Here is a 22,507-nt window from a genome sequence, read left to right on the forward strand (position 1 = left end):
TATTTTCCTTCATTTATTACCTTCACATTTACATCATTACTGGGAAAGATAACCTCTGATATTCAAAGGATCCGTGCGTTATTTGTTGATGTACCCATCAGCTGAGAGCTGTGAGGAGTGGCACCTGTGAAACATTACTTCCCAAAATTACTTCTTGAGACTTATACAGATTCCGTCTTAATGGATCACTAGTATGGGCCCAAGGTTTGTCTTTCTGCAAAAGGCAGACATTCTTAGTTAAATATCGAGACATTTCCCCCAACGTTATTTTACATGTTTTCTTTGTGTAAATTGTTGAATAGAATTCTTTGGGTTTGTTGGTCTTGTTTTTTTTTTCTACTATTTCCTCTGAACCAGTAATCACTGGTGGTTTATTTATTCTGTGTTTTCCACTTGGGACTAGCATTAAGTCTCACAGAAAGATAAACACTGGGCTAAAAGATAATCTTAGTATGATTTAGCCAATTTTTTGTTCCTCTATTTCGTGTTCAGAAGCTATTTTCAACTGATTTAGCTTTTATTCAAGTTGTGTTATTTGTCTTTTCCCATGTTTCACAAAGAGTATTCCATGAGGATCTCAGAATTGTTGCTGGAGTTGAGTTGTTTTATGCCAAAAGCACAATCTACAGAGCTGTTTTGTTGTTGTTGTTGTTGTTTGTTGTTTTTGTTTGTTTTGGTTTTTTGTTTGTTTTGTTTTTATGAAAGAACTCAAATGTGTGATTTTGTGTTTATTCTTGATGAAACTGATCACTTCTTTCTTCAATGTGAAAGCTGATGGTCTCAGAGTAGCTGGCTACATGTGTGCATTACCCGTGGTACTCCTGCGCAGAGGCATCATTTCTGAAAGTGCTTCCTCTCTCCAGTGTGAGTGGAGGACTGTATCATAGCTGGTGCGGGCCAGCCCTGCAACATAGACTGCATAACTTAGAAGTACTACTGCAGTATTTTCAAGTTTAATTATTTTTGCTTTCAATAAAAAAATTCTAGTTTTTCAGTAGAATAATTTCTCATACCCCTACTGTCAAGGCACTCAAAAAGTACTCTAGTAGAAGGAATGTTTAAAGTGATGCTTTGTCTTTCAAGAAGGATGGTACTCATAAAAGGTTCATAAGTAACCTTTCCCTGAATTGTATAGTGAATGAATATGAGAGTAGGCTTTCCAAATGACAACATTTTGGAGAGGAATAATTAAACTGTTGAAAGTGATGGTGAGTATAAGGGAACGAATCCTTTCAGAGCATTAAATGTTGAAGAAAAATCACCATTAAGTCAGCGATGACAGCAGTGAATCTGAATGAATTATCTGAATTGGTTTGGTAAATATTTATCCCTTTTCTCATCTCCCAAATAATTAACAACCATTTCCATCCTTAATCTTAATTAAATTTGGCGAAGTCAAATGTATCAAATCTTTAATTATGAAATACATTTCTGCTTTGAACTTGACTCAGAAAATTACTTAATGCAAAAATAAATAGCTCTAATGTTATTTCTTGGAAAGCATTCAAAATGAAAATTAAGCACTTGGAGCCACTGATGTGATTGGTAATTAATAACGTACTGTCTTACGAAAATTGCACATGAGGCATTGATAAGTGATTCATAACTGAAAGATCAGGCTGAATCCACTGGAAAATAGTCATAAAGAGGAAGAGACTGGTGATTTGTAATCTCCCATATGTTTGCAGAAAACCACTGAGCTTGAAAAGAAGCTGAAAAGCAATTCTGGTACTGGAGGAGCCAAGAATAAGGTTCTTTGCTGTCAGAGTTAAACTCAGTGAAAGTTCAGGCTGTCTCTGGTGCAAGATTTGCTTACCACGTTAGACAATCCAGAGCAGATCACATACATGAGATATAATAGTAATTTCACTACAGCAACTACGTTAGTTTGATGTTGTTAATTCCTGTTAATTGCTGTAAGTGATCTCTAAATTACTTGACAAGCTTTTGAAACGTCACTGATATGGTAATTGTAGGCTATGCCTGTATTAGTGAATTGACCTGTGCCAGACACCTGGAAGTCTGTTGTCTACACTGGTAAGTTGCTGAACTCTCCTGGTCATCCTTTTGGCCCAAACAAGTTGTCATGCTGCCAAGTCATCCTTAAGCACTCTTTTGGAGTTTTGGAATTTGCCAGGATTGCAAATTTCCCAGCAGGCATTTAGATGGAGGATTTTAACCTTTTTTTCTTTTTTAGTACTGACTGCTGTGGCTATGAGAAGACTGTGCCAATTGGTCTCAGGGTCAGAAGGCAATGGTGCTCTGCAGTTTACTAACGATAGAAATAGAGACGGAAGTACCAAAACACAACAGGATGTTCTGGAAGCCCTGAAAAACTCATGGACACCAAACAGCAAATGCTTTAACAGAAAATGTTTTCTAAAAAAGGTGTTCATAGCAAAACAATATTTGATTCAATGAAGTTAATTTGTTTATTCTTAAATGCAGATCCACATAAGGTACATTTTATTTTGTCATAAATGTCTTAAACGTAAATATCTTAAACATTATTAATTATATCTGTAGATAATAGCTTTAAGTAAATTGAGGCAATAGCTTGAAGTAAGTAGTAGTGCATAGCAAATAAGCCTGGTGGAATAGAAAGATAAATAAAAATCTTAAGATTTAACTTACATGTGCACTTAAACACTTTGGAGATCTTTAAGGCTGTGAATGGAAGATATGCTGAATCTTTAAAAATTGCATTCACTAACTGACTACTAGGGGAAATTAAAGCCAAATCAGCAACAGCTGTGTATAGGGGAAACAATATTGTTTGGTACACTTCTCTCTCCCTCCATCTTACATTACTAAAGATATTCTCCTTTGATTTATACCACAAAATAATTTAGCCCAACATTATTAAATTGCATACATTTTTTTCTCCAAGCTGCTTTTAAAAGGCAAAATTATCAATTTGCATGGCAAGCCATGCTGAACTTCTACCAACCACAAAGTCTTAAGTCTTTAATTTCAGGAAGACTACATGATCTATCAGAGAAAAATTTCTGGCACATCCATTTTAAAATGAAGGAAGGGGCTTCTGCACTTTCTAACAGGATGCTTGGATCTTCTGCACAAATACAAATTCTGCTGTTACATTTGAAAGTATTACTGGCTTCCTTACGTGAAAAAAAGAATCTTTAAAAGTAAGAGGTTTTTAATTCTTAATAATTTGGGGCGACAGTACAATTTAGGCATAAAGGAAGGATATTTTATCTGTTGTGCTTTCCAGCTCTCTCTGATTTTAATACTGCTTCTGTAGGTAAGGTGTGTGGGGATAAGCTCTCTCATGGGTTGTGTTCTCAGTGGTCAGCTCTCACAAATCCCCCTGGACTGGTGGATGGAACCACTTGAGTGATGGCAAATTGTGATGGGGTGGTGTTTATGTGTTTCTAGGAGGGGACTTTAGGGTATCACTACCTGTCTCTCATACAATAGCAGTGCATCTCTGAGTCCTTGATAACAGCTGCCAAGGGGCCATACATCTTGCTGAAAAGCTTCAAAGGAAGAGCAGAGCTCTGCTGCCAACTGCCAGTGTGTGACACAGGTAGGAGAGCAAGGGGTAATCTCATGGTCAGTATGCAGATCTCTGCAGATGAAAACTACGTGCAGCAGATCACCTGGATTTTCCATGTCACAAATGGTCCCAAAGACCATGCTGGGATGCAGGATGAGCCATTTGAACAGACCTCCTTCAAGAGGTGGTGAGCCATTACAGAGTTTGTATTATCAATTCAACTGCAAGTGGTCATAAACGTTAAGATTTAGTCTTGAGCCCCGAATTTAGCCTTACTAAGGTTAGGTGCATGTGGAAATGCAAAAAAAATATTGAGCACCGTAAGTCCAGTGTTAGGAGCTACAAGGCTGGACTGAGAGAAGGTGAATTTTGATATGAGCAGATTTTAGGTGCAGCAGGGGGTCAGAAGGAGTGGATCAGGGAAAGAATAATTATGGGGGAGTACTTGGGTGACACAAGCTTAAGTAGAAGAATTTGATAGTAAAAGGATTGGAAAGAAATTGGAAGTAGAGGGGAAAAACAAGATGTTTTGGGGGAGCATTGTGGATGAGGGAAAGCTATAAGAATCTTATTTGCCTTAAGCAAAGTTAAAAAACAAATGTAGCACCCATGATCTGTACTTGATTCTCTACTTCCCTGTTCTTCCTATATAGGAAGGCTGTGGAGCATAATTCAGAGCTGCAGTTGTGACAGCTTTTATGCTTTTGTTCTACATACTCATTTTGGAGCACATTTACTTAGAAGTGTCTTGGTTTTCCCAAACAAGGCCAAGGATACATCTTAGTAACCCTTATGGCAAAAGCTCTAGTAGGACTGGTTCAAATGCTTTTAAGTAAATATGCTAGAGATGTAACATGGTATAAAAGATCATAATGTAAAATAATATAATAAAAATAACAGTATTATAGTCCACAAGTTGAGTAGGTGTTGAAAATATTGAGCAAACTGTAGTTCTTTGAAGTCATCACCATGTATCATTTAATTTCGTGTATGCAGGAAGTGTGTGGGAAAGATAAACCCTTACCTGCACTTGACAGTACGAGCTGTAGCATAAGACATGAAGATAAAGTGACAGAAGAAATTGTGTTGGTGGCTTCCTAAGCCAAATTTGGGTCCTCCTGTAGAAATGTATAACATGGAAACTCTCTAATAAAGATTTTTTGTTATTTTTTGAGATTGACTTTGAAAATGTTAAAAATTTGTCCATGTCTGTAAAATGGAGCTATAGCAGTTGGCATGGTGAGGGTCATCTGGAATCTGCATTGAAAGTTTATTTTTCTCCATTCAAATATTCGGCCAGCATTCAAATACTAAACTCCAGAAGTTTTTAGGTTAGATAAAGTCCATAAGACAGTTTGTTGATGTTCATAAAGTTCAAAGTAGGATTTTCAGGTACAACTTATTCATTAGAATTTACTGGGTTTTAATAGACTGTAAAAAAAATAAAAAAAAATCTGAAGCACAAAGAACTTTTCTCCCCTTTTTGGCCAAAACCCAGCCAAATCAATTTAGAGGAAATCCTGGAAGGTAACAAAAAGGGAAAAACAAAAACAAAAAAAAAAAAGAACTGTCATGCCAGGTATTAGTTCAAATAGCGTTTAAAGTAAAAAATAAAGACAATTTTCAATGCAGCCTCAATTTTAATGCTGTGATAAGCAGCTTCCAAAAAAAAGGTCATTTTTTAAAAACTATTCTTCCACTTTTTTCATGTAGCAGCATTTCCAAAGTATTTAAACAATAAAAGCAACCATCAAAACAGATAAATAAATATTTAAAATTTATTATAAATAAATATTTAAAAAGTGTTTGTTTTAAGCCTAATTTTTCATTACATTTGTGCAACACACTTTTTTGTTAAGCTCAAGCAGTTTTGCAAACTGCTACTGTAAGTGTTACAAGGCTGCTCTGGATTATTTTAAACAGGACTTTTAAACGCATAGGAAATATTCATTGTTAGTAATCTGTTAAATGATCAGGCTATTAAAAATATAACATGCTTAATCAGGGAGACAAGTAGTAGAACATTTTTTGAATTGGCTTAACAAGTAGAAGAAAATCTCCCATTTAAAATGCATCCCTTTGGAAATGAGCTAATTAACATCAGCAATAGTTTTCTGATTTTGTACATTACGTGAAAGAATATGAAAAGCATTTGAAGGCATCACTAAGTCATTCTGCAATTCTAGCACTGAGTGTAGCACGAGTGGAATACTTAGTGCTATTTTAACATTTGTATCATTTCCCGAGACTTGAATGGAATGTCTTTTTCCAACTTGCAGTAATGTTTATTACTCAATTTTTCAATGCATACTAGCATAATCATAAAATCTAAGCAAAAACCAGCATATTTTATGTAGCCTCTTGTTTGATGTAATAAACTGAGTTATTTTTCTCTTTAGAAAAGACTGTATTGGATTTCCTGCTTTAAAAATAATATTGCTGGGGGAGGGTTGTCACTGCTCTGTATTTTAATCAAGGATCTAGTACCTTTTACAGTGTCCAGCTACAGGAATTCATGTTTGTCCTACCTTTCAGTTGAATGAAGGCTGTCCCTCGATAGAGGGAGTGTCTCCTTGCCAGCTGTCACCAACAGTCACTGTTTTCTTAACTCAGAGGTGCTCCTCTTGCAGCAGGCATGATTCACAGGAGTGCTCAGCAAGCATTTCGGAAGAGTTAAAATGAGGCAGCCCTCTAATTCAAAAACCCTTTTTTGGTGGCTTTTGGACTTTTTAACTTATTGAAAAGCTGAGCTGAATCATATGTTGGCTACTGAATGACGGGTCTGCCTTCTGATTCAGTTCCAGGAGAGAGTAATTTTTTGTTTTCCAGCAGAAAATGGCTCTGTATGAGAGGTGGAAGGGGACTGGGGATTCTTACTCATTTAACCTCCAAAATATTGTTTATCTCTATTAAAGAAGAGCATGAAACGTATTTGACATGTCTCTTTAATGTCACAGGCTTCTTAGAGAGTAGAAAACAAATTCTTTTATGTTCTGTAATTAATAAAAAATGGACAAAAAGTTATGGCATTTTCCCATGTGTGTTATTCTATTCATATCCTTGAAGCAAAACTCAGATTTCAGAAAGGGGCAATAAGCCTCCTAGAAGAGCTTACAAATTCTTTCATTTTTCTACTTCTGTGAAAGTGCTACACGTACACCAGTCAGATATAACATCTATGTTTTTGTTTTGTTTTTGTGTTTGTTTTTTTTTTTAATTTTTTCCTGTTAAAGAATGATAGGTAAATCCAAAGTATTAGTGTCTTGGCTGGAATCCAGACGTATAATCTCAAATCAAATATTTTCTTCTTTCCACCTTTCCATTTCCACTCCTCAATCTATTCAAATATTTGATTTGGGTGATTTGAATATTCCATCTTTTAAACACGTCTTTCATGTCTATTGTAGTCCTATACCACACTTTCAAAGATGACTACATTGTGCTTCATTGAGTCACGTATTTTAGCTTGTTTTCTTGTTTTATCTTGTTGGATTTATCTTGTTGATATCTCATGTGCTGATACTTATATTCAGCATAAACAGTTCTCTGTTATAGAAGGAAGGAAAATTTGCTCTTGGATTATTTTCAGTCTCTGATGTGGCCCTGGAAGAACAAAACAAAGATTAGAAAATTAAGTATAAATCTTGAAGATGAGAGTGACGGGTGTGTATCCCTTGGTTGGCATGTCTTTTTTACAGTCACTTTTTCATTATGACATTTCTCTGTGGTCAGACTTGTATCTACACTCTTGAGTGGTTCTTATATAGCATTATAATTACAGTATTATGTTATTTGAAAATGAAATGTCAGAAGTTACATGCTTCTGTCAGTTTATACAGATAATCCTAATTGTCATGTTCCCTGCACCTTACTTTAAAAGACATTTTAAAACATTTTCAAAATGTAGTGCAAAATATCTTAAAATTTATATTTCAACATTATAGCCTGCTTCATGGCCTTGACTTTTATGTAAAATGATGTGGGAAAAACTTTTTATTCTCATTCTTCTCTGCGTGCAGCCAGCATCTTGCAAGACTAAATTGTCTAGATGGTTTTGATCCTGCTACAAGGAATATATTCTTTGAGAGCTGCTTGTCTGCCTGATTTCTATTTGAGTCCATCCACAGCAAGGAGGAGCAGGTTTCCAAGGTGACAATAATTTCATTCAAAATGCAAGTCACTTGCTAAACCTGAAGTGAAAATCATTTGGGTGAAAATTGTGGTTTAATGCCATAAAGAGGACTAAGTGGGAATGCCAGCTTTGCAGCATTGCTGCTCTGGAGGCAGCAACTGCATTCATTTCTATGGCATTTTTGGCAATGACTTTGGGAGAGACTGAATTGCAGAACTTCTCCCAGTTTCAAGGCTGTCACCAACTCTGCCTTGAGAGACAAAAATTCTGCCTATCAGGACAGAAATGTAAATAAACTTCTAGTGTAGAGAGAAAAAAAAAAGAAAAAAGAGAGAAAAAAAAAAAGTTTAAAATGGTAAGGTTTCAAATGTGACACATAGAAGTGAGGAATGCTAGACTTCTGTTCTTGTGCAACCTTTTTCACTTCTACCACACATCCACATGATGAAAATACGTGCTTATTTACCAGAAGTCCCTACAGGATTTAGGCACATGTTGACTGATGGTTGTCACTACATGGGTTTTGCAGATGTGGGATATGTAGGATAACAAAGTAGGGAAGTAAAGGAGAGAAAGAGCACTCATGAATCTGGTCAACCAATGTGGGAGTGCTGGAGTTGATTTCAGTCATGTATTTCATATGCAGAGGATAGAAAAGCATACAATGTCACTGAAGTCAATGGCAAAGCTCCTATAGGCTTTCCTGTGCAGGATCAGATTCCAGACTGCCTCCACCCATCTCTTTGCAGGTGATCGTTCATTTTGTGCTGCACCTTTTACCACCCTTCAGGCACAAAGGGCTTGACATGCAGAAGGTCAGAACAGAGTGGTGTAATATAAGTCAATAGGTTTTCTGTTTGTAAATAAAGTTATAAAAAACAAAAAGGCTCCAAGGAAAGGTGCATCCAGAGTCAGTGGATATACATGCCGCAGCATCTCCCTACTTCAGGGAACTGGGGATCCTTGTAGTAGGTAGATAATAAAATACCAGTATTTCATAGGAATCAGATAAATGTTCATAAATATTTGTAAAATGCTCAGATAGTGAGAAGGTGGGTGGTAATACTGGCAGTCATAAGAAATCAACCTTAATAGAGTTGTGTGCAAAATATTTATGCAGACATGTAAAAGGCTTATAGAAATAGGGTGTTGAGCCTGGCATCTGAAAAGGTGAAAATGAAGCTGCATGGTTATAAAGTAGAAGGAATATAACACTGTATTTTTGGCACTTCAGTCTTAGTTGTTTGTTTCACTTCATGGATGCATGACTTTCTTGTTATGATAGATCTGACAATGAACGTAACAATTCCTAACCAATATTTACTGAGTTTGCCCTTTAACATGAAATTCCTTAAAATATCTCTTTAAATTCACAGTTTAGGACCACAATATCTGCAGTCAAGAGTGTCAAGTGCTGCAAGAGTGTTAAGAAAGACAGGAAATGACTGTTTGTCAGCTGTCAGTGTCCTTAAAAGACTTGCTGCATCTATGAGCTGGAATTCAGGTCTTGGTCTGTTCTGATTATTTTATTATATTTTTTTTAGTTAAATGCAATTCCCTTTGCCTTTCACATGTCACTGCTAGGTAGTTAACTTGGCTGGCATGAGGATGGGATAAACCATAGTTCTTCTGCAACAGATCATTCCTTCTTTCCCTCACCCTTCTTATTTCCCCAGTCCTACTTTCCCATGTCTGTTTCCTTGCAAATTGCCACCCCAGTTCTCTTCAGGATTTGGTCGTTTCTGGCATTTTGTCCCCCTCTAGATTACCAAGGTAACTGAGAAGCTCACTGCTCTCAGCTGTACTTGTGGCGTGATGCCACTTCTCTGCTGCGGGAAGGAATGACAGGCGAGGTTCTGCTCTTGCTAAGGAGGCTTAGACCAGGGTGTGTTGAGTTTCTACACAGGAATAATGAATTAATCCAGCTGGCACAGAACTGCCATGTGGGAATGGAAAAGGCATAGGAAAGATGGAATCTTTGGAGAATTTAACTGCATAAATCTATAATGCAGTTTTCAGAAGTGTTTCAGATTGTCACTGAAACAAAGACAGAGCACTTCAACACCAGGAGACAGCCTGTTCTGTTACATAATGTTAAGGATCTATACTACAAAAGAAAAAGTAAGAGTTTCTTATTAATATGATTTTTAGATTAATTCTTCTGACTATTTGTGTGAGATTAGAACATTATTACGTTATTTGCATTCATGGCAGTGGTTACACCATTTTCCTGAAACACTTTAAAATGTTTTAAAAAGGTAAAGAAAATGATCATGACATGACCATCTGGCCTGGAAAATCCTGACTAGCTGGTAAGTTTAGGATTCTGGAATGGAAATGCCAACCCACCCTACCTGTAGTTATGATATGTTAGCTATATATTCATCCTTTTCATGCCTTTTTCACAGCAAATAAAGCCCCTGAAGGGCAGATGTATTTTTAAAATCTTGTTTTAAAATCTTGTAATCTTGTTCTGATTGTAAGCCAACACTTGGATTGTTGTCTTGAATTACTCATCATTGCAATACCTGTAACACTAGATAAAAGCTCCAAAATCAGGACATTGATACAAACTGATTTTGTTGCAGTTAATCCAGCATACAACAAGTATATAATTGTGATTACTAAAATACAACTTTTCTAATTTAGAATAAATAAAAGATAATTAGATCACATTGATGTGTAGTCACATTTCTTGTTTTTCCTCAGGAATGCATAATACAAATTTATGCAAATAAATTATGTGGCAGTATAAAATACCTCAGTTGAGTTCTGAAGTGTTTTGCTACTAGATACCTTGCTTATTCTCTTCATTAATGGCATTAAATCATAAAACTGTATTCAGCTTTCAATTACGTGAACATATTTAGTGTAGCTTGTGTTTTTTTTTCCCCTCAGACTAAACATAAGTGCACATTATCCAGTTCTGCTCTAGTGAAACAAACAAAAACAACATGTAGGATCTTAGCTGGTAAGGAGGAAGAACCTGAGGGGCCTGGGTTATCTTCTATTATCAGTTGTAGTAGTTTTGCTTCCTTTAGGAATAAGGATTTAGGGTCTTCTACATCAGTCATTCCCTAACTGTTTTTATATCTGAGTTGTCTTTTCCTGCTGCAGGGATGTAGCTGTGAAGATTTTAGTCTTTCTAAGATGGATTTCCTTGACCTTCAGGCTATGATGCAGTCTTTAGTTTGGATTATAAATAGGCAAGAATGCAAATAATTGCTTATGAAACATAGAGGTGAAAACATGGGTCTAACCTGCTAGCATCTTTTCTGGTTGTGTTTTTATTTATTTATTTATTTATTTATTTACTTTTCCTTAAAGACTGCCTGAAAGTAAGGAACTCCAAAATGAAAACACTTAACATTTTGAAATGAAAACATTTATTCTGAAAGCAATTTTTCTTTGTTTGCTAAGCAAAATGTGACTTTCTGAACTTTCTGAATCCAGATAATTAAAATAAGACATATAATATGTATATTTAATCCTGACGTGTTTTGCCTTATGTTAGCAAATAGTGTTTTCACTGTTGCATGCTTTTTCTATTGTTTTATTTCAAGTTGGTTTAAAATGAAGAAAAAAAAAACTTATCTGGTATGTAGGTGACCTTAATGTTTTTTCTCACAGTGGCATTAAATGTGATAAGAAATTTAAACACCTTGTATTTTTAATTTAAAATAGTTCAATTATTTTTAGTGGTGAATTAGATTTATTTCTGGTCATGTATGAAGTGACATTCTAAAATCCAGGTCCTTGGCAGCACTGGATTGCAAGTGAGTGGAATAAATTTCCAGTAGTTAGTTTTTGTAACTTTCAATACTAGTTGGTGTTTTTTGTTTGCTTTTTTTTTCTAAAAATTACTGTTTTTACATTTAATACAAAAACTGCTACTTGAATTTTCTTTTCTACAGACAGTTGTACAAGTATGTAACGTTTCCATATGAAGCAATAGTTTTAGAATGACATGGGTGTGTGGTGATTTGGGATTGTAGATTGCAAGAACTTCTCTTCACTGAACAAAGAAAACCTTAGGGACAATCAGTAGAATCAAGGGGGAGGAGGGATTGTTTAATTTTGAACTTGCATTTTGCTGCTGGAACTCAGTGCAGTTAGTGAAATCAGCAGTTGCTCTGTGGAACTGCATAACTGTATAGGAATCCATATGGGATTATTATAACAGTCCTAGCAGAGCTGATGACTATGTAAGTTGCTGTAGGCTAGGACAGACTACATATAGCAAGGCAATAATGCACGTAATAACCTTATTCTCATTAGAAAGGGAAAACATCTTCACACAGCAGCTTAGTTTTAAAATGTAAGGATATAACTAACACAAAAGTACAATGATCCTCAGAATTAAATTTGAAATAGTATCTGTTCTCACTTGTCTTCCCTGAAATTGCTGCAAAGGAATATTGCACACACCATATATCTCGTACATTGTGCTTCATTGGGAATTGGATAATTCATAAACCCACATTTTAAATATCTTATTGCTTTCTCAGTTAACGCTTGTAGTTCTGATGTTGGTTAACCCTTTGCTTATAGGTTCTTCCTCATACCTTATTTTACAGGCCCATATCTACCTTAAACTATCCGTACTGTTATAATGGCTGCAGCCTAGAGTATAAGTGATTCCCAAGGAAACTAGAAGGAAGCAAAATGACCCAATTGGTCATGTATTCTGCAGATGCCAGAATCATTTATTCTTCTCCTTTCTCTGTTTTTGCTTGAACTCACCCCCCTTAAGGTAGTAGTTGCTGAACTTCTGTTCAGGTAATAACATTTCTGTGGCAGGTAGAATTCAGATGGGGCACAGAAGCCCCATGTTATCAATTATATAATGTGGGCTTCTTGGGTTTCTATTCCACTCAACAAAGAGTTATAGAATGGTTTAGATTGGGACCTTAAAGACCACCGAGTTCCAACCCCCAGCCATGGGCAGGGACACCTCCCACCAGACCAGGCTGCCCAAAGCCCCATCCAGCCTGGCCTTGAGCACCTCCAGGGATGGGGCATCCACAGCTCACAGCTTCTCTGGGCAGCCTGTGCCAGTGCATCACCACCCTCTGAGTAAAGAATTTATTCCTTACATCTAATCCAAAACTCCACATTTTCAGTTTAAAACTGTTAATTCTTTGTTCTATAACTGCGCTCCCTGACAAAGAGTCCCTCCCCAGCTTTCCTGTAGACCTCCTTTAGACACTGGAAGGCCACTGTAAGGTTTCTCCAGAGCCTTCTCTTCTCTAGGCTGAAAAGCACAGTCTTAATAGGGACACTGATGCTGATCCTATGGAATATCAGTTTGCATTAGTAACTTTGAATGGTACTAACATAGAAATTGTATTTATTCTTCTGTGTGCATATGTGGCTTTCTCTGCCTTGCCTCTCCTAGTACTTAGCCATGCATAATTCATACCCCATTACTTATAAATGCTCTGTCCTAAGTCAGTATGCTCCAAGACTAGCCTTGCACAACAGCAGAAAAATAGAGGGCTGTATCTCCAGCCTTGACTTGTACAGTCAAGATTCTCTAAGTAACTTACAAACACTTCAGATAATTTGTCGAGGATTCCCGCTTTCTCTTCGCCTAAGCAGAACATAAATTTGGTAACCATTGTACAAAGTCTTACTAGACTTTTACAGGAGGTCTGTGTGGTAGTTCTTCTGTAACTTGCTGTTACTCTTTTACTCATTTAATTATGATACTGGTAAAAATACAACATGGGAAAATAAAAACTGTTTAATAAAAAATAAATGATTGTTTTTCTATTTCCAGACAGGTTATTGAAATAAAATCTTAAGTCCACAATCTTTACTCAACTTTAGGTAATTAGGTCAATTAGATGATATCTCATTCTAGTACTTAAATGTTTTTCAACAGACTAACATCAACAGAGAATTGATCTTAGATATTACACTGCATGTAATTTTGAGAATGTGTCTTTTTCTGAAGGTTCTTCTAGAAAAGAGAAAAAATACTGCTTTATGGAAAATTATTAAAATAAGGATGTCTTTGTCTTATGCTTTATTCAGTAATTCATTTCAGGCAAGCTTTTATGGTTTGCAAAAATTAATAACATTTATAGCTGCTTTTTTTCCTGAAGAAAAAAATTACTTCTTGATGTTTTACAGTAACTTTATCCCAAAGTTGACATTTATTTCTAACATCTTGGAAAGCCATGAAACAAATACCATATTGTTTTGTTAAACTTTTGAATTGTGATATATATTTTTGGTTTTGCATTCTTTTTATTTCAGTGGAGAGAATCTTTTTTTTTTTTTTACATTAAATTTAAAATGTCTTAGAAAAAAAAATGCTTTAATATGCTGCTCTGTGGAAAAGAGAAAAGGGTGTTTCTTCAACAGTGGAAGAATTTGTGGCCTCTTAGAAGATCTGGCTGCAATTTTGTATGCATCTTCACTTTCTTACATATAACTGAGACTTGTTTCATCCATACAATTGAAGACTACAGTCCCATTCACCCATCAGATGTAGTTCTCCATTATCTGTGTTCTGATTTCTTTTACAGTCATCTGTCTTCAGACGAGAACCAAGCTATAAATGCCAAGATCAATTATAACTTAGAAAAATATTTTATGTCCTTAGAGACTCCTAGATCTTCTTAAAACGATTAAAGCAGGCTAAAGCCTGGGAGCAGGCTAAAGGTGCTTATTAAAGCTTTCTACCATCTAAAAATGCAGACTAATTCTGAAAAGGTAAATAGAGCTGAGGGAGGACAGTGATGCATTTAGGAATGAAAGAATGTACAGTGTATCCATTATCCATGATAATGGATATCCAAAATGAGCAAAATAAAAGAAATGCACTCAGCTTTTCATCTCAGCATTGAATTACTTTTCAGCATTTTCAGCAATTAAATGGTGGAAGTTAAAAGTTTCAGAGAGTGATAAGGCAAAATGTTTCCTACTGTCATATTTGCGTAAAGAAAAAATCCTTATTAAAAAGTTTAATACTTAGTGGAAATCTTTTCAGTCATTAAAAAATACCTGCCAAATGTACTTTGGGAGCTTGCGCTGATATTGATGTTGTTTCATTATTACAGCTGCTGATGCTGCTCTTGGGGGAGAGCAGGAGTAAAAGCATATATTTAAAGCTCATTAGGAAAAGCTTTGTAATGAATACTACTCTTAACATTCTGGACCTTATTCCCATGGATATAGAGTGGCTCTTACTGTAGCCTATTAACTATTGATACTGAGCTGGCACTTGTAAGTATGATAAACCTGTATCAGGCAAATGGGCAAAAGCTAGAAGAGCAAGCTTGTCATCTCAGGAGAAAGATCTGGGCATCTGTTGAGTCTGCTGAGCATCTTCTAACTATGGCAACAAATACTTCCAGCCTGAGTGGCCCAGTGCCTGTTACCAGGCAGGCTTCCACAGAATATATGGCACATCCAGAAAATAGGTCCATTAACATTCATAAGAAAATGAGGAATTCCAGTGAGAAAGTTCACAGAAATAAACAGAGAGATTAGCAGGAAGAAATAAAAGTGCTTGGAGAATGAATTTGAAAAATTCAAATGAATTTGTCAACAGTAAAGAGATTTAGAGCTAAGGCTTCTTTCTTGTTCTCTAAATTAAGTTATCACATGGTATCAAAGTATTGTAAAACTAATTAGAAGAGATAGATGGAAGGTAGTAATTACGTATGGTTCATATATGGTCAAACTGTTGCATATGTTTCCATATATTTGTATTAAAAATGTAGAAGCTATCTTGTTCTGAATGTATAGAAAAAAAAATGAAGACATCAACACTTGGAGTAATTTTTCTAAATTTGATTCTAAAATTAACCATAAAGCCAGATTCACTTAGCATTTTACAATTAATCTTCAATGTATACCATTAGTTCTGATGCAGTTTCTCTATGCAATATATATTTCCCCATAGCTGATTAACTCATAGTTACAAAGAGAGACTAGACTGTCTAAATACCTTTAGATATCACTATTGGATAAGATTGCCCCTAATGTAATACCCTTGTGTTTTCTACACAAAAGAATGACACTAAAGCTTCACGTAAAGGAACAGAGCAAGTTCTCACTAAATTCAATCACTGTCTTCAGTCATTACCATGTTCACATTTGATATCTTTAACATTTTTTCAAATTAGTCTGGAAATGCAGTCTTCCTGTACACTTATTTTATTTTTGAGGGAATTTTCTGCCCTACTTTACAGTGTTTACTTTGTATGCAGATGCCACATTTCTATACAATTTTGGCATGTGGTCACAATTCTGCTGTTATACTTGTCCTTGTCTTGACATCTTTTCAGGTTGGCAAAGCAATCCTGTATGATACTATTTAATTCTCGTATCTTTAAATGTTCATCTTGACTTTTCAAGAAAACACATTCTGTGTCTATGTGAACACAAAAAGAAAGCTTGTGTGTGTCACAAGATAAATTGAAGACCTTTGGGAAATTGCAAAGGTGTTTTACAAGCTCGGATATAATTAAATTCCTAAAAAGCTTCATTAGAATCAGTAAAGTAAGAATTAGAATTATGAAGAATTAGAATCATGAAAGTAAGAGATCTCGTTTTACAAGAAAATGTATTTATAAATGTAGAGTCAGTCCATAGCTACTTAGTATCACTATAATTATGATTGGCATATGGAAAAACAGCAGAGTGAGATTTTGAAGTCCTAGGGGAGGAAATAACATCTGATTATTCACAGTTGGTGCCTTATAGTGAGCTGATTTAAACTGGACATACTATATAACCATCTGGTGGCTATGTGCTAGGGTTTGTAAATTTGATTTTTGGATGAAATTTTCCAGGTTTCCAAGTTCAGATTTAGATAAAGACATCATTAATGAAGTAGATTTATTGAATGATAAATTTAAAAGATTGCATTTGATATGAAATTTTAAAAAATTTAATTATTGTAACAAATTCAAATTCCAATATTTATTTTAATTATTATATATGTTATTTTACTAATTATTTAATTTGTTTGGTAGCATGTATATGCTAAAAAAGCTCAAAGAAAAAACAAAGGGTCTTCAGTACAAGTCGATGTGCTTAATTTCTCAAAAAAAAAAAATTTAAAAAATGAATTTGATCAGATTTCAAGGGGATGCTCATCTGTATTAAACCAGACCATTGCTGAAATCACTTTTTTGAATCTTTCTGGAAAAAAAAAAAAAAAAAAGTTTTATATGATTAGATTAACATGCTCCCATAAAGAAAAGCATTAGCTTTTGATTCAGACACTTCTGGTACTGTCATCAGAATTGACAAATGTGTTATTTCCGTCTGAAAACCCATATAAATATACTAAGATACACTGGAAAAATATATGAAGAGCTTATTTTTTTTTTTTTTTTTTTTTTTTTTTACCCCAGGACATTTCAGCCCAATTACAGTTAGGAATTTAGCTTTTTAAGTCTTTTGGGCAAACAGAAAACTAGCACAATGAGTATAGCCTCTTCTTTTCAGGCCCTGCATCATAAAATCTATTTCATAAAACTGTACAGATTGCTTTTAAAACTAGCCACGTTTCTAGCCTCCATTAACTCTTCTGGAAGGTACTTCCAAAACCTCACTATTCTGATGGTTAAGAAAATTTCCAGCCTAAATCTGGTCATGGCAATCTTATAGCCTAATGTTCTTACATGTTTTTAAGATTAAACAGGCCTTCTTCCTTGCCAGGGAGCCTAGTGACATGATGTATTTAACTATTCATATGATTCTTGCTCTTGGGTGTTTGGGGATTTGTTTTCTTTTGCAAAGCTATCTGTTTTCATGGAATCACGGTATGGTTGGGGTTCGAAGGAATTTTTAAAGATCATCTAGTTCCAAACCCCCTGCCATGGGCAGGGATACCTCCACCCTAGTTCAGGTCACTCAAATCCCCATCCAGCCCAACTTTGAACACTTCCAAAGATAAGACATCCACAGCTTCTCTGGGCATCCTGTTCCACTGTCTCACCACTCTCATCATAAAAACATTGATCTTTATGTACAATCTAAATCTACTTTCTTTCAGTTTAGAACAGTCACTGTAGGCCTTGGGAAAATATCTTTCTCCATCTTTCTTCTAATTACCCTCTGTATATTGGAAGGTCTCTATACGGTGTCCCCAGGGCCTTCTCTTCTCTGGGCGAAACAACCTTAACTCTCCTAACCTTTCTTCGTAGGAGAGATGTGCAAGCCCTCTGATGATTCTCACAACCCTCCTCTGGACCTACACTAACAGATCTATATCTCTTGTGTTGGGCATCCCAGACCTGAATGCAGTATCCCAGGTGGGGTCTCTCTAAAGCAGAGTAGAAGGGGAGAAACACCTGCTGTCTAGGGGATCCTTTGACCTGCTGTCCATTCTTCTTTTTATTCAGGCCAGGATGCAATTGGCTTTCTGTGCTGCAAGTGCACATTGCTACACCATACCCAATTATTAATCCACCGGTATCCCCAAGTCCTGCTCTGCAGGGCTGCTCTCAGTCAAACCTTATCAACCCCTATCTTAGGGGTGAAATAACAAAGTTAAATAATCAACAAGATGAATGCCAAGACCAATCCATGAGGAAAACTATTGGAGTAACCTGTTTTCATCCCAGAGTTTCCCCTTTTAGCACAGTTCATTGGCATTTCATCTGCAACAGTAACTTTAGTCAGCACCTTGGGCTCTTTCTCTAATCTTCCTTCTCTCTAGTTTACCTAATAATCTCCATCGTGACACCTTATCAAATGTTCTGCTGAAGTTCAGATAAAATCTAATCTCCCTGTGCAGTTCTTTTGTCTGGAAAATCAGGTATCCTATCAAAGGGAAAAAATCAGGCTAGTCTGACATGACCTACCTTTACTAAAGCCATGTTCCATTTTATTCTATTGTCTGTTTACTTCCAAGCTGTTACTTATTCTTTCCCTCAAATTTTATCTTAAGCTTAGCACAAAGCCTTAGGTGTGAGAAAAGGAAGAGTTTGAAAACGTTTTTTATTCTCTGGTGTGGGTACAAATCCTGTTATGATTTGAGCTTATTTTGTAGCTTTACCAAAGTAACATCTTCATTGAAAATCCTTTTTATTGAATCTGTTATTAGATAGCTGTTTTTTAGCGTTCTGAGATGGAAATAGACATGTAAGTAGAATCAAGCCGTTTAAGCTTTGCTATGATTATAGGTATGTTCTTATGTCAGCAACTCTGTCTTCCCTGAAGGTGTTCATTTAATTTGGGAATCACATTGATTTCTACCATGGTATTACTACTTCCTCCCTAAAGCATTTGTTCCACTAGATGACAAAGTTGTTGGTGTTTGCCTGAGTTACTGTTTTTTCAGGGAGTGATTTGTTTTGTCATCTTGACAATTCAATAATTTTCCCAATTATTTTGGGCTCTCAGCTTTTTCGGATGTAGTTATTTGTCTGCTTGGATGTGGACACATTATAAAATAGGATTTCTCTTTCCTTGAGGTTCAAGGTCGAATTAATGCATTGGATATAAAGAAATTCAGATGTCCTCTTTGGACATGTTGGTCTACTTAGCAATTTTTTGCTAGAGAGGACTGTTATTTTGAAATGCATCTCAAGGGAGTTCTTGAAAAGATGTTTGAAAGTATCTCCTCTCTGCTGAGAAGCTTATTTTAGAGGTAAAATAAATAGCTATGCATGTTAAATCAAAGCTTATTTTAAGTAACTGCATTATAACTTAAGTGAAAAGAAAAAGGCTGTGGTATTAGTGACTGAACAACTTCCTCAAAACATTTTAACTACATATAAACATACCATTTTGAGTCAGTAAAAGAAGACTAAGAGACATTTTACAAATGAAATGTAAGAAAATATTGCAGTGGCATTACATCACTCAGTGAACATTGCAGAATTATTGTGATATAAGTTTTCCAGCAGGATGTGGAAAGGAAAAAAGATCAATTATCTGTAGACCTCATACAGTAGTTGCTGCTGTCCCATGATTGTATGGGGATTTTTGCTGTCTAGATTTAGAAGTGCTTTGGGAGGCCAACATGTTGACCCTCTTGCTTTACAGCAATGGAAAAATACAACTAATTATTGTCATTTTTGACCACAGTTGCTTTCTTTGCCTCATTTTTTTTTTCTCTGAATTAATTGGGCCATGATCCTAGCAACCTAGTTCAGTAAATAAGGAAGTACAGTTACAAAGAATACCATAATTGAATATTTTCATTTGAAATCAAAACACCTCTCCATCAATCACACCTAGATGCATATATATATATACATATATATATATATTGTATAAAGTGGGAAGAAAGAGAATTATTTATCTAGTTTATTCAAATGTTTAGCCAATGAGGTTTTGAAAAGTTGCTAGTAAAATAAAAGCCAATATTCTTTGCAAATATGAAAGGATGGTGTTATGTGTCCCATCAGGAATACTCTGCACTATTTGCTGAATGTAAAAGGGTTTGTGTGACAATCAGAGGTCACTGAGAGACACTTTTCAAAAATAACCCTGTTGGCAGCTTCTTAAACCTGATCATGGAATGAAGGAGAAACTCATGTTATTACCCCTTGGATACTGATGCAGTACCCTGATATTTAGGATTAAAATCAGCTAGTGATTAGAACCAGCTAGTGACCTGTTGTTTTTTTTCAATTCAGCTTAGTTACAGAGTTTTTTGAGAAAAGTGAATGCAACTAAAAGGAATAAAACTACATATCATTGTTTAGCTTAAGGGTTTCTTTTGTCTCTGTGTCCGCTGGTACAGCTTGTATTCATAATAAGGCCTCTCATTTTCCCAAATTCTTGGTATTTCCAGAAGACAGTTGAGGTTTGAGGGTGTCTTTTCTAACTACATAGTCAAAATGCACCTTTAACAAAAGAGAGGAAAAAGAGAATGGAAAGGAGAGATCATATTCAGACAGTCTTACACCCTTAGTCATTTGGTGTTCATTAATCCGGTTCATTCTTGCCTGACCATTATTTACTGTCTCCTGTTTTAGAGATGTTTGTGTTTAATTGGCATAGCTTAACAAATCTCATCTGTCCAGACTGAGTTTCATGTGGATGAACACTGGACATCGACAATTAGGTATCTGTTTTCTAGATTCCTTTTGTAAGCAAAGGAAAGACAGATATTTGTAGCGTGTGACTCACATGATCTATTTTAGACATCTGTGTACACTGGGATGGGAGGAACAGTGAACTAGAAACACCCCTTGGTCTCCACCAACTATAAAAGGAGCCTTGCCATCCTGCACAGATTTAGGGACTGTCAGCCTCTGAAGTTAGGTGGGGTGACTGCTATCCTTAATGACCGTTCGTGTACTAGGCTAGGTTTTTACCAAAAAAGTAGTACTCTCCCCTTCTCACGGAGAAGGGAAATTTCCATGCCCCAGAGAGAAACTTCTCATTCTCACTGCTCACCACGTAACCTAGCTGGGATTGTATGTGCTTCTCATGGGAGAGCTCTCATGTAGGACCCATCATGGTATAGGACTCATCAGTGTTGGCACTAACTGCTTTGGGAGCTTCTGACTCTTCTTCACGACACTGTAATGAATGCAATGGAAAGCTGCCCTGGAAGAACTGCTGGGCAGACAAGCTCCCAGTGCTGCTTACCTCTGCAATCTCATATGTTTTAAGGACTTTGCCAGCATTTCTCTTGCACACATAGATGTTCCTGTAGCAGAGGAAAACAGACTATGTTAATCAATATGGAAGTCCAAAGAAAGCAAAGCTTTCATGGAGTCAGTGTTTTCAGCAACTAGAAACTATTGTAGCTGTTATAAAATTGGTATAATTGTATACAATGGTAAAAGGGTACATTTAGAAACATGCTTAGTGTCTGAGCATCTTCAGTCATGTCCTTTTGAATATTGAACTTGAATGTGCATGCTTTTGGATTCAGTGGTGAACCGAAGCCAGCTTAGTGCTCCTAATGCCTCATCCAGAGCACCACATGACATAAAGCACTTGTGTAGTGTAAATCACTTGCTGATAAGATTTCTTTCCAGAAATATCATCAGATTAACTTGATCCTGGCAGGCTTTCTTTGAGGTCTCTGCCACTCAAACTTTATAAAGGATCAGGTATTCAATCTGCATTTAGCATAAAAACAGCACGAAGTCATTGGCATAAAGAGCTTACTATGGTGTGCATTGGAAAATGTGAAAATGATATGGTCATTCCCACACCTGACCTGGTGCAAAAATGTGTTATCTGCTAGACCACAAATCTGATATAAATCTCTGTGGAGCATAGGTTTTATCCTGTTACTCTTTTGTGACTTTGCCAGTCTGTTCTAAGGAGGATGAAGAAAAAGAATTGACACAGGAAAACAGAAAAACACCTGGTGAAGTTAAGAAGATAAATGTGCTTGTACTGCAAGTGCAGTAGTTCTTCTGACTGGAGGGAAAAGTGAATATTGTTCTAGTTCCTGGGAAGAGTGACGTCAAAAACATAATACATATATATATATATTTTAGGAAGACAGCAGTGTTGGTGTTTGATTTATTCATTTCTAGTTCTAGATTTTCTAGCAGCAGAGAAGAATAAAGAAGTAGGGGTATTGAGCCATTATTTGTGCCTGTATTTGTTGTTCAAACAATATTCCAAATTTTTGTTTCTATAGATTTATTAATTAAAACCAACAATATTTCTCAATATCCTAGCTGTTCCTCTGCATTACAAAGCACACTAGAGCTTTGGTTCTGAAAACTAAAATATGGCAAGCTGCTAATGGAGTTTTATATTTCTGCTCCCAAGATATTTAAATGAAGTCTTGAGGGTAACCACAGTCCCTGGCTAGAATCATCCTTGCTATTAAAGCTGACCTGGACAGGACTTGCTTTCATGCCACACTTAAATTGTCCAGAGAAAAGAATCTCTGTGGGAGACAT

General features: G+C 35.9%; 2 protein-coding genes across 2 annotated transcripts in view; one reads left to right on the forward strand and one right to left on the reverse strand.

Moving 5' to 3' along the window:
• Window positions 1–6,611, reverse strand: part of COL10A1 (collagen type X alpha 1 chain) — a 40,855-nt gene extending 34,244 nt beyond the window's left edge. Inside the window, exon 1 of the mRNA XM_084515238.1 lies at window positions 6,049–6,611. The gene's annotated coding sequence lies outside the window, so the exon portion shown is untranslated. The remainder of the gene's footprint in view (window positions 1–6,048) is intronic.
• The window catches only part of NT5DC1 (5'-nucleotidase domain containing 1), a 198,285-nt gene that overhangs the window by 51,017 nt on the left and 124,761 nt on the right, over window positions 1–22,507 (forward strand). The window lies entirely within an intron of this gene.

This window comes from Aythya ferina, assembly GCF_964211825.1.
Source record: "Aythya ferina genome assembly, chromosome: 3".
Taxonomy (NCBI): Eukaryota; Metazoa; Chordata; class Aves; order Anseriformes; family Anatidae; genus Aythya; species Aythya ferina.